This window comes from Myotis myotis, unplaced genomic scaffold, assembly GCF_014108235.1.
Source record: "Myotis myotis isolate mMyoMyo1 unplaced genomic scaffold, mMyoMyo1.p scaffold_m19_p_3, whole genome shotgun sequence".
Taxonomy (NCBI): Eukaryota; Metazoa; Chordata; class Mammalia; order Chiroptera; family Vespertilionidae; genus Myotis; species Myotis myotis.
In genome coordinates this window covers 115,798,881-115,813,914 of record NW_023416335.1, presented here as the reverse complement: position 1 = coordinate 115,813,914, position 15,034 = coordinate 115,798,881, and the positions used below count along the sequence as shown (strand labels likewise).

Here is a 15,034-nt window from a genome sequence, read left to right as displayed (position 1 = left end):
TCCAGTCTCTTCCCGCATCGCCCATACCCCTTTTCCCGTCAAGAATAGTCAGTCCACTCCCTTTCTATGCCCCTGATTCTATGATAATCACCAGTTTATTCTGTTCATCAGATTATTCACTTGATTTTTAGATTTACTTGTTGATAGATGTGTATTTGTTGTTCATAATTTGTATCTTTACCTTTTTCTTCTTCTTCCTCTTCTTAAAGGATACCTTTCAGCATTTCATATAATACTGGTTTGGTGGTGATGAACTCCTTTAGCTTTTTCTTATCTGTGAAGTTCTTTATCTGACCTTCAATTCTGAATGATAGCTTTGCTGGATAAAGTAATCTTGGTTGTAGGTTCTTGGCATTCATCACTTTGAATATTTCTTGCCACTCCCTTCTGGCCTGTAAAGTTTCTGTTGAGAAATCAGCTGACAGTCATATGGGTACTCCCTTGTAGGTAATTGACTGTCTTTCTCTTGCTGCTTTTAAGATTCTCTCTTTGTCTTTTGCTCTTGGCATTTTAATTATAATGTGTCATGATGTGGTCCTCTTTGGATTCCTTTTGTTTGGGGTTCTCTGTGCTTCCTGGACTTGTAAGTCTCTTTCTTTCACCAGGTAGGGGAAGTTTTCTGTCATTTCTTCAAATAGGTTTTCAATATCTTGCTCTCTCTCTTCTTCTGGCACCCCTATAATTCGGATGTTGGTACGCTTGAAGCTGTCCCAGAGTCTCCTTACACTATCTTCGTGTATATCTTCTTTTGGATTCTTTTTTCATTTTGCTTTTCTGGTTGGGTGCTTTTTGCTTCTTCGTATTTCAAATCTTTGACTTGATTCTTGTGATCCTCTAGTCTGCTGTTGAAATTCTGCATAATATTCTTTATTTCAGTCAGTGTATGCTTAATTTCTAGTTGGTCCTTTTTCATACCTTCGAGGGTCTCTCTAGATTTCTTGAGGGTCTCACTACATTTATCGGCGGTCTCACCAGTCTTTTTGAGGGTCTTACTAAATTTATCAGCGGTTTCTAGAAAGTTCTTAAAAAACCTTAAAAGTGTGGTTTTGAACTCTATATCCAGTCATTTGCTTTCCTCCATTTCTGTCGTTTGTGTCCTATTTCTTTGTCTCCACATTTTTTATGCTTCCTTGTGTTGGTAGAGTGGCTTTGTGTGCTAGGTGTCGTATAGGGCCAGTGGCTCAGCCTTCCCAATTACCTGAGGTGGACACTCTTGGTGCACCCCTTTGTGGGCTTTGTGCACAGTCTTGTTGTAGTTAAGCCTTGATTGTTGTAGGTATCACTGGGAGGAATTGACCTCCAGGCCAATTGGCTATGAGAATCAGCTGTGTCTATGGTGGGAGAACTTCTGTGCTGAAGACACCCTTATGGGGCAAGACTTGCTTCAGTGGGGCTTTGGTGCTCACTGAGTCTTCCCCCTGAGTATGTCCCTTATGGATCTGAGGAGTTGTAATCTGGATGGTCCCACTCTGACCACTGGGTACACTGGCTCTTGGATCTAAGGAGGTGCTAATTTAGTCTCTGCCTGAGGCTACCTAGCAGGAGCTATGAAGAGATCTGCAGATTCCCCTTCCTTGTTTAGGGTTTGGAGGTGCCCAGATGAGGCTCAGCTGTGAAGCAATGCAAGCTGCTGTGGAGCCTTGGGCCTTCTCTCGGAAGTTCTGGGTCTGTCTGGCCCAGCTGCAGTTTGTTAGGTAATTTTCATATTGCAAGGGGCCAGGGCATTCATATGCAAAAACCTCTGCCACAGCTTGGGTGGGGTGGGGTCTCAGGGGATCAACAGGGCGGAGCAAGCAGCTATGGCTGATCCTCAGCCCTGCCCTAAGGGGCCCCGAGTCTCAGTGTCCCGGTAATCGCTGCAAGCACCTCTGAGAGTTCTGCCCCCTGCCAGACAGTCCAGTTTCTCCCCGTATGAGTCTGAGTCCCCAGAGACTCACCCGGAACTGGAGTTCAGAGCAGTCAGAGGCTTGTGACACCCTCCCGATTCAAAAAGACAGCGATGCCCTAACTGGCTTGGCTCAGCGGATAGAATGTCAGCCTGCGGACCCAAGGGTCCCAGGTTCGACTCTGGTCAAGGGCATGTACCTTGGTTGCGAGCACATCCCCCAGTAGGGAGCGTGCAGGAGGCAGCTGATCAATGTTTCTCTCTCATCGATGTTTCTAACTCTCTATCCCTCTCCCTTTCTCTCTGTAAAAAATCAATAAAATATATTTAAAAAAAAAAAAAAAGACAGCCGCGTCCTCAGTTGCCAGCCCTTGCTGCGTGCGCCTCCGTACCTCTGCACTTTACTTTCACACCTCCTCTGAGTCTCAGTGTGCTTTTCTCTTTCCTTCTAGTTGTAGAATTTCCACTCAGCCAGCCTTCCTGTAGTTCTGGATGATGTCTGTTTTGTCTTTTAGTTGTATTTTTGAAGTTGTTGTGGGAGGCAGCAATTTCTGGTGTTTACCTATGCTGTCATCTTGGTTTCTCCTCTCACTATTAACATTCTGTGTATTTCCTTCCAGTCTTTTTTGTCTCTGCAGATAGAAAGCAACTGCTCTGGAGTTCTGGGTTTCGCATTGGTGCTGAGATGAGTGGACTTACATAAGAATAACACTTTGCTTTCCATATTAAAGTAGTGTGGTCTTTGTTTTCTTTCTGTTTTGCCTGTGCTCAGTGATGGCTCTCCCTCTTTTTTCTCATATTTTGTTATAGCCCTTCTCCCATTGAATTTGGAGTTCAGGAGTTGCTCTATTAGTTCAAATTGGTCCTTCTCAGCATTAGTTTCTTTTAAATGTCTTATGAGTTTAATTCATGTGGCTTATGAATGATGGGGTATATTGATTTTTATAAAGCTACCGGAGCTTCCTTTATAAATGGATAGGCCTGTTTACCCAGAGGCCTCTCCCTCACCCTACTCTCACCCTCCACCCCCATCAGAATAGAAGGTGAGAAATCTCTGTGTAAATGAATGTGTCCTCCCACAGGCAAAAGTCTCAGAATTGCCAAAATAAATAAATCTCCTCTGAAAATGGAGTCCTTTGCCTGTGGCTTCTTATGGGGGACCTGAGTCTCTCAATGCTGCTCCACCTCAATCTGAAGCCCCCATACTTTCATGGAGGCATCTCCCCAGACATAGCTTTGACTTTGCTGGAGGAGGGATACACGGGGCTGCCACTGGGCCAATGGTGCTGCTCCAAATATGTAATGGATTGGGAGGACCTAAGTGACAGACTCATTCTGTAGATGGTCCTTCCATTCATCACTCCTTCTCTCCAAACTTGCTGACTCAAAAAAAGTCTTGAAATTTCTCCAGAGCTTTGACAAGAGCAACAGCTACTCTGTCCATGGTGCCTGTGGTTACCATTTTGTCCTGTCGTGATCCCATCTACTTTCTATCAATTTTTCACGGTCTTGTCCATGGCTGGTGCTTTCTTGTTTTCAAGGCCCCATGTCTTTCCACTGTTTTTCTATACTCTTTTCACTTTCAGTGGGATCTGCTTAGCTCTGGGCTTACAACTGGGAAGAAGACAGACACAGTCCCCTCTTCGTGGAGTTTATGTTCTTCAATAGTAAACAAGAAAAAAAATAGTAAACAAGCACTTGAAGTTTAACAGACAATTCTGCCATTAGCACAATGAGTGTTCAGGAGGGACTCTCTAATGAGATTTATAGGTGAGAAAAGGCTGCAAAAGGAAAGGGGTGTCTAAACTGAGATATGAAGAGTGAACAGAGATTATGTCAGGGCAAGAGGAAGTGGTGGCCAAGATAGAAAGAAGGGAGGAAAAAGCCTTCCAGCCTGAAGGAATGGCCTGTGAAATGTGTAATCCATGCAGGTAAAAGTGGCTAGCCGCATAAAGGATTGAAAACATCCTTATGCTTATGCCTCATGGGACAGGAAGGGCACCAACAAGCTGCCTCTGAAAGCTGCCCACCCTGCTCACTTAAAACATTCTCTGTCCTATGTTTTTATTTCAAAGGAGGAAGAGAATCAGCATCTATAAAGAGCTTCTGCTGGAAGTGTTTATGTACATTTTCTCAGTAATCCAGTGATAGCCATTGCCATTTTAGAAATAAGGAAATTGAGACTCCAAGTGGTTAAGTAACAAGGCCGCACAGCCAGTAGGTGCTAATGCTGGGATTTTAATAAGCTGGGCCATCTCTAAAGGCCACATGCTTTTCTACATTAGGTGCCAATATCTATTTTTAGTATGTGTGGTAAAACACACATAACAAAATTTATCATCTTAACCATTTTTAAGCGTTACAACTCAGTGGTGTTAAGTACATGCATATTCTTGTGCAACTATTACTGCCATCCATCTCCAGAACTCTTTTCATTTTGTAAAACAACACTCTATTCCTAGTAAACTGCAGTTCCCCAGTTCCTCATCCCCAACACATGACAACCACCCTTCTACTCTCTTTCTCTATGAGATTGACTACTCTGGGGACATCATATCATTAGAATCATGTAGTTTGTCTTATCATGACCAATTTATTTCACTTAACATGTCCTCAAGCTTTGTCCATAGGTGCCAATATCTTTTTAATGCCCTGTACCTCCTGAGAGCTTCCAAAAGGAAGAATGTGCCCCAGCCTGAGCTAAAAAAGGGGAAGAATTAAGTTGTGATAAAACTCCACATTAATGAGACTCTTGAACCATGATGAATCAGCAGAGGACACTAGAATTTTCAAAATCTCAAATCCTGCACTCACTACTGCTATCGATATCACTAGCATACATGATCGCTGTCTCCATTTTACATTAAATAGTCAGAAAGTGCATCATGTAGTGGCAGAAAAGTTGAATAAACTTGGCCCAGAGAGCTTCCTGCCCAGAGACATGACTCCTAACTAATTTTATGCCTGAGAAAGGAAGTTTCCCTTAACATGGGAGCAGAAGTCATTTATTCATTCTTTTGTCAGACAAGCACTATGTCATGTGCGGTGCATGGTTTCCATTTGCATCTTCAGACCCAGTCTTCATGTTCTTCACTCTGCTTTGGGTCCCAAAGGCTGAACTGTAGGGTTGGCTTGCAGCTGGGTTTGGCTATTTGGCGGGGACTAGAGTGTGGGAGTGTGGATGGCATATTTATTACCCTGGCTTTCTCTCAGCAGTATTGCTGTGAGTTGGCTGCTCCAAAGGCAACACTTCCTGCCACCTAGAATGCAGCTAATGACCTAGAAAATGCTTTCACTACCCTCTCCTCCATCAGCAAAAATAACTAAAAGTAGTTTGCCTTCATGTGTGAAGGTCAGTATTATATTAAAACTATCCTGCCTCAGGGCTAAATCAAACCCCACTATCATACTATCTGGAGGGACCTTGTTTGTCTTGATAGTCCACAGAATATTACTCTGGGCCATTACCAATGCATTATGCCAACTGGATCCAGGGAACACAGCTGGCAGGCACCTTAAGCACATTGGTCACACACATGCATGCCAAGGAGTTGGGAGATAATCCCTTGGATGTTCAGGGGCTGCTATGTCAGTGAGGGTTCTGGGGTCCAGTAATCCTGGGCATGTTGGACTATCTCTTTGCACAAGTGAGACACAGTTGTTACACCTTGCCCCACATACCAGATAGGAAAGGCAACATTTCGTGAGTTTCTTTTGGATTTTAGAGGTAACTTGAACCATATTCTGGTGTATTGTTCAGATCTAATTACTGCGTGACTTACAAGACTACCAGTTGAGAATGGGCACAGGCTATGAAGAAGGTCAGAAACAAATCCAAGCTGCATTACAGGCAGTCTAACCAGCAGACCCAATAGAGTGGAAGAATCTGTGACAAACAGATGCCATAGACGGCCCTGGCAAGACCCAAGGAGGCCCAAGTAAAGTCAACTCTTGATAACTTTTTTACTTGAAAAACAGCTCATGGACTATTTGAGAGACTGACCATCTGACCTTGAATTACAAATGACTATGTGAGTTAAACTGACCATCATGAGATGGGCATGCTCAGTAGCACTCATTGGAAAGTGTAAATGATATGTCTGAGACCAAGTCCTGCAGACCTGGAAACCACAAATAAACTTCAGGGTCAGATGATATAGGCTCCCATGCTACCTCTTCCTACTGCTTCATAACCCTCTCTCAACACACACCAATGACCTAATAGGGAGTTCCCTAGGGCCACTTATAGAGGAAGTAGTGGGGGCTAGATTTATTAATAGATTTACATGGTATGATGGAACCAGATGGAAGTGATGAGCTGCTCAACTAGAGCCCCACTCTGGGATGGCCTGTAAGAAAGGGATGAAAGACAAGCCTCTCAGTGGGTAGAGCTTCAGGTATGACAGCTGGCTTACTTTGTATCGAAAGAAAATGGTCTGAGGCATGACCACCTAATTCATGGGCAGTGGTTAACAGGTTCACCAGGTTGTTCAGAGACTTGGAAAAAATAAAGTGTATGTTTGGTGACAAAGAGGGCAGGGAGAGAGGTATGTGGATAGACTTTTAGAATGTGAAGCTAGTGATATCTCATGTAAATGTCCACCAAGGCATCCACTGTGAAGGAAGCTCTCAATAATCCCATTAGTCAGCTCAGGCTGCCATAATAAAATTCCACAGGCTTGGTGGCCTAAACAGTAGACATTTATTTTCTCACAGTTGTGAAGACTGGTGAGACCTCTCTTCCTGACCTGTAGATGGCCACCTCCTCTCTGTGTCCTCACATGGCCTTTTCTAGGTGCATGCATGTAGAACGCTCTCTGATGTCTCTTCCTCTTTTGTCTTTTCCCACAATTCCTCATTTTTATTTACTTATTTTAAAAATTTCCTCAGCTTTATTAAGATATTACTGCCACATAATCTTCCTTTTCTAATAAGACCAACCTATTGGATTAGGGTCCCTACTACATGGCCTCTTTTCTCCAAATACAGAAACATTGGGGTAGAGGATTTCAACATATGAATTTTGGGGGACACAATTCAGCACATAACAATAATCTCATGGCCAAGATAATCCATCCTGTGCAAATCTGTCTGTCTCTTTCCCTCACCTCCATAGGCCTATGTACACAGTACGCATGAGGTAGGGATGGAAACTATGCACAGGCTCAATAACCTATCTTTTTCTCACCAAGGTTGATCTGGCTCCTTCCAGAGCTGAAAGTCCAATCTGCTGGCAGTTGATCAACATTGAGAACCTGAAATGGCACCATTCCCCAAAGGGACCAACCAGAGACATGGACGCAGGTAGATGACAATGGGTGCTTTTCATCAGGGAGGGTCCAGAATTAGTCTCAGATTGGTATTTGCTCTAAGTGTGTATTTGTGTTCCCTGTCCCCAGAACTTCTGCCAGCACCAACATTCACAGACTTAGAGAATGTTGTACCTGTCACTATGCTGTTACAACTCAACAACTCCCCCCAAAGGAGCCACACTTCTCAGAGATGGTATTGTAACAGTGGGTTCTTGACCACAGAATTCACTGATTTTATCACATGCTTCATTCCCTAGAAAGAGATGACTGAATAGAATTGTGGAATGGCATGTGGAAGATACAGATCGTTATAGCTGGGAGGTATAATACCCAACAAGGTAAATTGCTCAAACCAGCTGCCAGCATCTCCCCCATAACCAGATTACATCAGTCTGGGAATCAAGGGATAGAGGTAGCAGTGGCCTCTCTCACTATGACACAAAATAACCACTGATAGAAATCTTGCTTCCTGTTTGAGCTTGGGCTTAGAGACCTAGGAGGAATGTTTCTGTCAGAGAACGCACAGTTCCATCCAAGTGGAAGTTAAAACAGTCTGACCCTCAGCCATTTGCATCTCACTGACGCACCTCTGTTCTAGTACTCAATGCAAAATGATGGCAACCCAAGAAGATAGGTTTATCGAGGTCTCAGAGCCTGTATGAATGAAGATTTGGTCTACCCTACCAAGTAGCAAAGCCCCACTCAGCCCAGCAGAAGGTAAGACAAATGTGGAATGGGTGGTGTAAGAAGAAAGCTGTGTTTACCCATTTGGGTTTTGTGGCATACTACAGAAACAGGTTTGGTAGCCGTTATGCAGTTACGTTTTATGTTGATTAGTTTAATTGTTTTCCTCCCTCCCACTTACTCCTAAACCCCTCCCCATACTTTATATGAAGGGCACTAGCAATGGCTAACATTTAAACTTCAGGTAGGACTATGACTGAATTGAAATCACACTGCAATGATACAACAGTTAGTAGACCTTATGAGATACCATGTGCTGGGAAAAGATAAGAGTGGATGCAGAGAGCTCCTGTACCAGATCTCTTCCATTTGCCCCAGCCAGCTCTCTGCAGACCTGAGGGGGTGGGGGTGCTGACCTGTATGGCCTGCAGCAGTAGGCTCTCCTGACCTCAAGGTTCTTGTTATATTCAGCCAATGGGAGGCATGAGCAAAAGATCAAAGGATGGGAGAAAAGTGAAGTTGAGGTAGTTATTCCCCTGATTCTCCTCTTGCTGAGTCCCTATGGATTGACTGTCCCTCCATTATGAGCTCCATACAGCCCTCTGTCTGAGTTTTGGTAGCCATTCCCTCCCTTTGCCCATTCACCAAGCCCTGTTGTTATTAACTCTAGAGTAATGCAGCATTCCATGTTGCTTTCACTAAACCCTGCCTACACCTTTGTCCCTTTGTTAAACTGTCCTGAAGTACCTAGTTTGAGAGTGCCCTCTGTTTCCTGCCAGGAACTTGACTGATACAACCAGGTCCTGTGTACAGCGCCGGAGTGACAAAAATAAAGAACACATAGTTCTCAACCTCGAGGAACTCATGTGTCTTAAAGGAAACATGTGAGGTACACTGTCGGCTTAATTGGATAATTCTGGTTCAGTGTCTCTTATGATACGGTAGTTACGGTGCAGACCAGGGCAGCAGTCATCTGAAGGTTTCACTCAGCTAAGGATTGGGTGTCATTTTTTTTAAAGTTTTCCATATATTATTGATTCCTTAGATGAATATTTTTAGAACAAAATGACATACTTGATTATTTCTAACTCATTAATGATGCATTTTTAATTGACTTCATTCAATCATTCATTCATTTATTCAATTTCCAACTCTGATGATTGAATGTTCTATTTTAGAGAAATTATGTCTATGAATTCTTTGTTTTTCATAGAGGTTTTAGAATCTTCTAGAAATATCTACATTCTTCCTGCTGGATTTTCATTGGGCTTCTACATAATGAAATTCAACTCTGATTAGCATTCTCCCCACAAATTTCACACCAGACTGCTTCTTTTGGAACTAGAAATAGCAAAGGAGAACAAAATGAAGTAGTCTAGACCAGGAAGAAAAACATATATTTTCAGCTTATATTTTATTAGAGGTGACTTGCCAGTCAGATGATATGTTAAAATTATCCAGGATAAAAAGAAGAATGAGTAGTTTTATGAAAACATTCTTTGTTTGTTGAAGCACTTCCCTGAGGAATTATGCACAAAACTAAAATTCTAGATGACTTCAGCCATGAGCCAGAGATATAGATCTTTGAGAAAGAAGATAATTACCAAGAAGGTCCCTTGGTGGCTAACTGGGCTCAAGTTTTAAAACAGAATCTAGAGCAGTGTTTTTTGCTGCTCACCAAAGGTTCTTGGGAGCTACTGAGCTGGCACCAAGGACCTGCTGATCAAACTGTGGCACCTTTAGAAGCAGAGTTAATCACAAGACAGACAAATGGCTGAAAATGCTAGAAAAATAAACTAAATGGAACACCATTCTTAGCTCATCTCTTAAGAGTTGTGAAGTTGCAACTACCCTAAAAATTGAAGCCTCAGGTTCAGTATTCAGATTCAATGGAAAATGGATCGATTATGTTTTCTTTTCCTGGAGTTGAATTTTTATTGATAAAGGCTTAAGAATGCATTATGTCAGTTGAAGAAATATTTCTAGCTAAAGTTGAGAAGTTTATTAACGTTCACCAATATAGTTTTTTGGTTCTCTCTGTTGTCCTCCATGGACCTGAGGAATGGAAACTGATGTCCAGGATTCAGCAGAGATTCCTGGGTAGTACCTTACAGATACTTCCAGGGCGCAACATAGAAAAGCTATTAATCTTATGTGCACTATAGCTAAGATTACCTCCAAACTACACAGAGAGTAGCCTCATTTCTGTTCTACAGAATAATAACAACTAAAGCTGACATCCTTGAGCAAAGTCCTGTTTGGAAAACACTTCAAAAGATAAATATGAGTGATCCATTTAAACCAAATTAGAATATCAATTACAAATGTTCTTTTGGAAGAATCCTAATCCTATCTAATAAAAGAGAAACATGGTAATTAGCCGTACGTCTGCTACCCTTCCCATTGGCTAATCAGGGTGATATGCAAATTAACTGCCAGCCAAGATGGCGGCCGGCAGCCAGGCAGCTTGAAGCAAACATGAGGTTTGCTTGCTTCAATGACGGAGGAAACCAACATTCCCCGCCTGCTGCTGCTGGCCTCTGAGCTTGCAGTTTGAAACATTGTTACAAATATAGAAGCTAAACAAAACCCCAGAAACCTGCTTTCAGCCAGCTGGGATCTCAGAGCTGGAGTTGAAACAGTGTTTCGATTATAGAACCCAAACAAACCAGATACCTGCTTTCAGCAGCCGAGGCCTAAGAGCTGGAGCCAAGCCTCAGAGCTAAAGCTGGCCCAGAATTAAAAAAAAGAAAAAAAGGAGTGGTTGGGAGCATCAGTCACCCGCCAGCCTGAAAACAGCCCTCAGCCCCTCACCCAGACTGGCCAGGCACCCCAGTGGGGACCCCCACCCTGAAGGGTGTGTGACCAGCTGCAAACAGCCATCAGCCCCTCACCCAGGCTGGCCAGGCATCCAAGAGGGACCCCCACCCTGATCCAGGACACCCTTCAGGGCAAACCCACAGGTCCCCACCCGTGCACCAGGCCTCTATCCTATATAGTAAAAGGGTAATATGCCTCCCAGCACAGGGATCAGCAGAGCTGCGAGGCCTCCCGGCACCAGGATCAGCGTGACAGGGGGCAGTGCCCAAACCCCCTGATCGCCCTGCGGCTCTGTGTGTGATGGGGCGGGGCCACAACCTCCCTATTCGCCCTGCTCTGTTCATGACAGGGTGCGGCGCCCCAACCCCCTGATCGACCCTGCTCTGTGTGTGACAGGGTGCGGCGCCCCAACCCCTCCCCCCCCCCCATGGGCCCTGCTCTGTGTGTGATGGGGTAGAGCCATAACCTCCCCATCGGCCCTGCCCTGAGTGTGACAGTGGCAGCGCCCCAACCCCCTGAGTGGCCCTGCTCTGTGCGTGACAGGGTAAGGAGCCCCACCCCCCCTGATGGGCCCTGCTCTGTGAGTGACAGGGGGCAGCACCCCAACCCCCTGATTGGCCCTGCTCTGTGCGTGACAGGGGGTGGCACCGCAACCTCCCCATCGACCCTGCCTTGAGTGTGACAGGGGGCTGTGCCCCAACCCCCCAATCGGCCCTACCCTGAGCGTGACTGAGGGTGGCATTGCAACCTCCCAATCCGCCCTGCTCTGTGCATGACAGGGGGCAGCGCCCCAAATCCCCAATCAGCCCTGCTCTGAGCCTGACCAGGGGCTGCACCTAGGGATTGGGCCTGCCCTCTGCCACCCGGGAGCAGACCTAAGCCAGCAGGTCGTTATCTCCCGAGGGGTCCCAGACTGTGAGAGGGCACAGGCCAGGCTGAGGGACCCTCCTCCCCCCCTAGTGCACAAATTTTTGTGCACTGGGCCTCTAGTCCTAATATATAAAAAGTCAGGGGCCATCACAACTGAAACAACTGTATGGATGACCAAACAGCAGGTTACATGGGGCAACTAAGCCAGCAGGGGGGTTAGTGAGGGATGACCAAACGACTGAACAGCAGGCTGCGTGGGGCAACCAGGCTGGCATGGGGGGCAATTAGGGGCGATCAGGCAGGCAGACAGGTAAGCAGTTAGAACCAGTTGTCCTGGATTGTGAGGGGGATGTCCGATTGCTAGTTTAGGCTCGATCCTGGGAATTGGGCCTAAACCAGCAGTTGGACATCCCCCAAGGGGTCCCAGATCAGAGAGGGCGCAGGCTGGGCTGAAGGGACCCTCCCTCCGGTGCACAAATTTCACGCCAGCTTTCTTCCAGCTTAGAGAATGCACTTTCCCTTTCTACTAAACAGTGAAGACTGCATTTACCCAGCTGGATATGAAGCACCAAAGATGTCTCATTGGACCACAGCAGAGCAGAGCAGAGCGGAGCTGTTTAACCAGAGAGGGCCTGAGGGCTGCCTTACCCCCAGGGCCACCTCACAGCCATGCTGTTCCACCACCTGCTGCCTCATAATTGAGCTATAACACTATTGAGCTGTTCCACAGCCATGTTGTTTCACAATTGTGCTGCATCACAATTGAGCTGTCAGCACTGAATAAATTTTCTTTCTTCACTGCACTCCAAATTGGAAATTCCTGTTGGGGTTGAATTGGCACCAACAACCATCAGTTGATATGTCTATTCAATGCTTTCAGAAAAGAAAGTAGAAATATGAAGTTTCAATCTTGCTATGAATGTCCTTGCTTGTCTCCTTATGTACATGTGCAGAAGTTATTGTAAGGGTACATTCTAGTGGAACTGCTGGGTTACAAAGTATGTGAATGTTGAACTACTAAGATATTACAAATTGAGTCCAAAGTGGTTATATACTAATATATTTATCATCCCACCAGCAGTAAGAGTGTCTATTGACTTTTGAAATTCAGTTTTACGTGGTATTTCTTTATTGTCTTAACTTGCATTTCCTTAATTACTAATGAAGTTGAGCAATTTTTCATGTTTATTCACCATCTATGTTTTTTCTCCTTGTGAAATCTGTTTTCATGTGTTGAGGCAGTTTTTCCATTGGCTGTTTGTCTTTTTCTGCTTTTTAAAAAGGCATAATCTGAACATTACTTTCTTTGTTAGTGATATGTGTTGCAAATATCTTCTCTGTTTGTAGTTTGTTTTTGTATTTTCTTATTGGTGTCTTTTGATAAACAGAGTTCTTAATTTTAATCTAGTTAGTTGTATCAATCTTTCCAATTAGAGCTATTTGTGTCTTATTTAAGTCCTTTCTCTTTTTTTTAAAATTAGATCTTTATTGTTCAGATTATTACATTTGTTCCTCTTTTTTTCCCCATAACTCCCCTCCACCCAGTTCCCACCCCACCCTCAACCCTCACTCCCCACCCACTGTCCTCATCCATAGGTGCACGATCTTTGTCCAGTCTCTTCCCGCATCCCCCACACCCCTTTCCCCGCCAAGAATAGTCCGTCCACTCCCTTTCTATGCCCCTGATTCTATGATAATCACCAGTTTATTCTGTTCATCAGATTATTCACTTGATTTTTAGATTCACTTGTTGATAGATGTGTATTTGTTGTTCATAATTTGTATCTTTACCATTTTCTTCTTCTTCCTCTTCGTAAAGGATACCTTTCAGCATTTCATATAATACTGGTTTGGTGGTGATGAACTCCTTTAGCTTTTCCTTATCTGTGAAGCTCTTTATCTGACCTTCAATTCTGAATGATAGCTTTGCTGGATAAAGTAATCTTGGTTGTAGGTTCTTGGAATTCATCACTTTGAATATTTCTTGCCACTCCCTTCTGGCCTGTAAAGTTTCTGTTGAGAAATCAGCTGACAGTCATATGGGTACTCCCTTGTAGGTAACTGACTGTCTTTCTCTTGCTGCTTTTAAGATTCTCTCTTTGTCTTTTGCTCTTGGCATTTTAATTATGATGTGTCTTGGTGTGGTCCTCTTTGGATTCCTTTTGTTCGGGGTTCTCTGTGCTTCCTGGACTTGTAAGTCTCTTTCTTTCACCAGGTAGGGGAAGTTTTCTGTCATTATTTCTTCAAATAGGTTTTCAATATCTTGCTCTCTCTCTTCTTCTGGCACCCCTATAATTCGGATGTTGGTACGCTTGAAGCTATCCCAGAGGCTCCTTACAATGTCTTCGTATTTTTGGATTCTTTTTTCATTTTGCTTTTCTGGTTGGGTGCTTTTTGCTTCTTCGTATTTCAAATCTTTGACTTGATTCTTGTGATCCTCTGGTCTGCTGTTGGGAGTCTGTATAATATCCTCCATTTTAGTCAGTGTATGCTTAATTTCCAGTTGATCCTTTATCATAACATCGAGGGTCTGATTAGATTTCTTGAAGATCTCACTATATTTATCAGCAGTCTCACCAGTCTTTTCGAGGGTCTTACTAAATTTATCGGCGGCTTCTAGAAAGTTCTTGAAAAACCTTAAAAGTGTGGTTTTGAACTCTATATCCAGTCGTTTGCTTTCTTCCATTTCTGTCATTTGTGTCCTATTTCTTTGTCTCCGCATTTTTTGTGCTTCCCTGGGTTGATGGAGTGGCTTTCTGTGCTAGGTGTCCTATAGGGCCCAGTGGCTCAGCCTCCCCAATTACCTGAGGAGGACACTCTTGGTGCACCCCCTTGTGGGCTTTGTGCACAGTCTTGTTGTAGTTAAGCCTAGATCAGGGGTCGGCAAACTTTTTGACTCGAGGGCCACAATGGGTTCTTAAACTGGACCGGAGGGCTGGAACAAAAGCATGGATGGAGTGTTTATGTGAACTAATATAAATTCAAAGTAAACATCATTACATAAAAGGGTAGGGTCTTTTTTTTCAATAGTTTTATTCATTTCAAACGGGCCAGATCCGGCCTGCGGGCCGTAGTTTGCCCACAGCTGGCCTAGATTGTTGTAGGTATCACTAGGAGGAATTGACCTCCAGGCCAATTGGCTGTGAGAATCAGCTGTGTCTGCAGTGGGAGAACTTTTGTGCTGGAGACATCCCTCCGGGGCAAGACTTGCTTCAATGGGGCTTTGGTGCTCACTGAGTCTGCCCCTTGAGTGTGTCCCTTATGGGTCCAAGGGGCTGCAATCTGGATGGTCCCACTCTGACCACCGGGTATACTGGCTCCTGGATCTTTCAGGAGGTGCTAATCTAGCCTTTGCCTGAGGCTACTCAGCAGGAGCTCAGCTGTGAAGGAATGCAAGTTGCCCTGGGGCCTTGGGCCAGCTGCAAGTTTGTTAGGTAATTTTCAGGCTGCAAAAGACTCTGTT

At 44.3% G+C, this 15,034-nt stretch overlaps 1 pseudogene; it reads left to right on the top strand.

Annotated features, from left to right (window-relative positions):
- The first annotated feature begins 9,682 nt into the window (after positions 1-9,682).
- LOC118650209 lies at positions 9,683-10,191 on the top strand (annotated as a pseudogene).
- Positions 10,192-15,034: the final 4,843 nt, after the last annotated feature.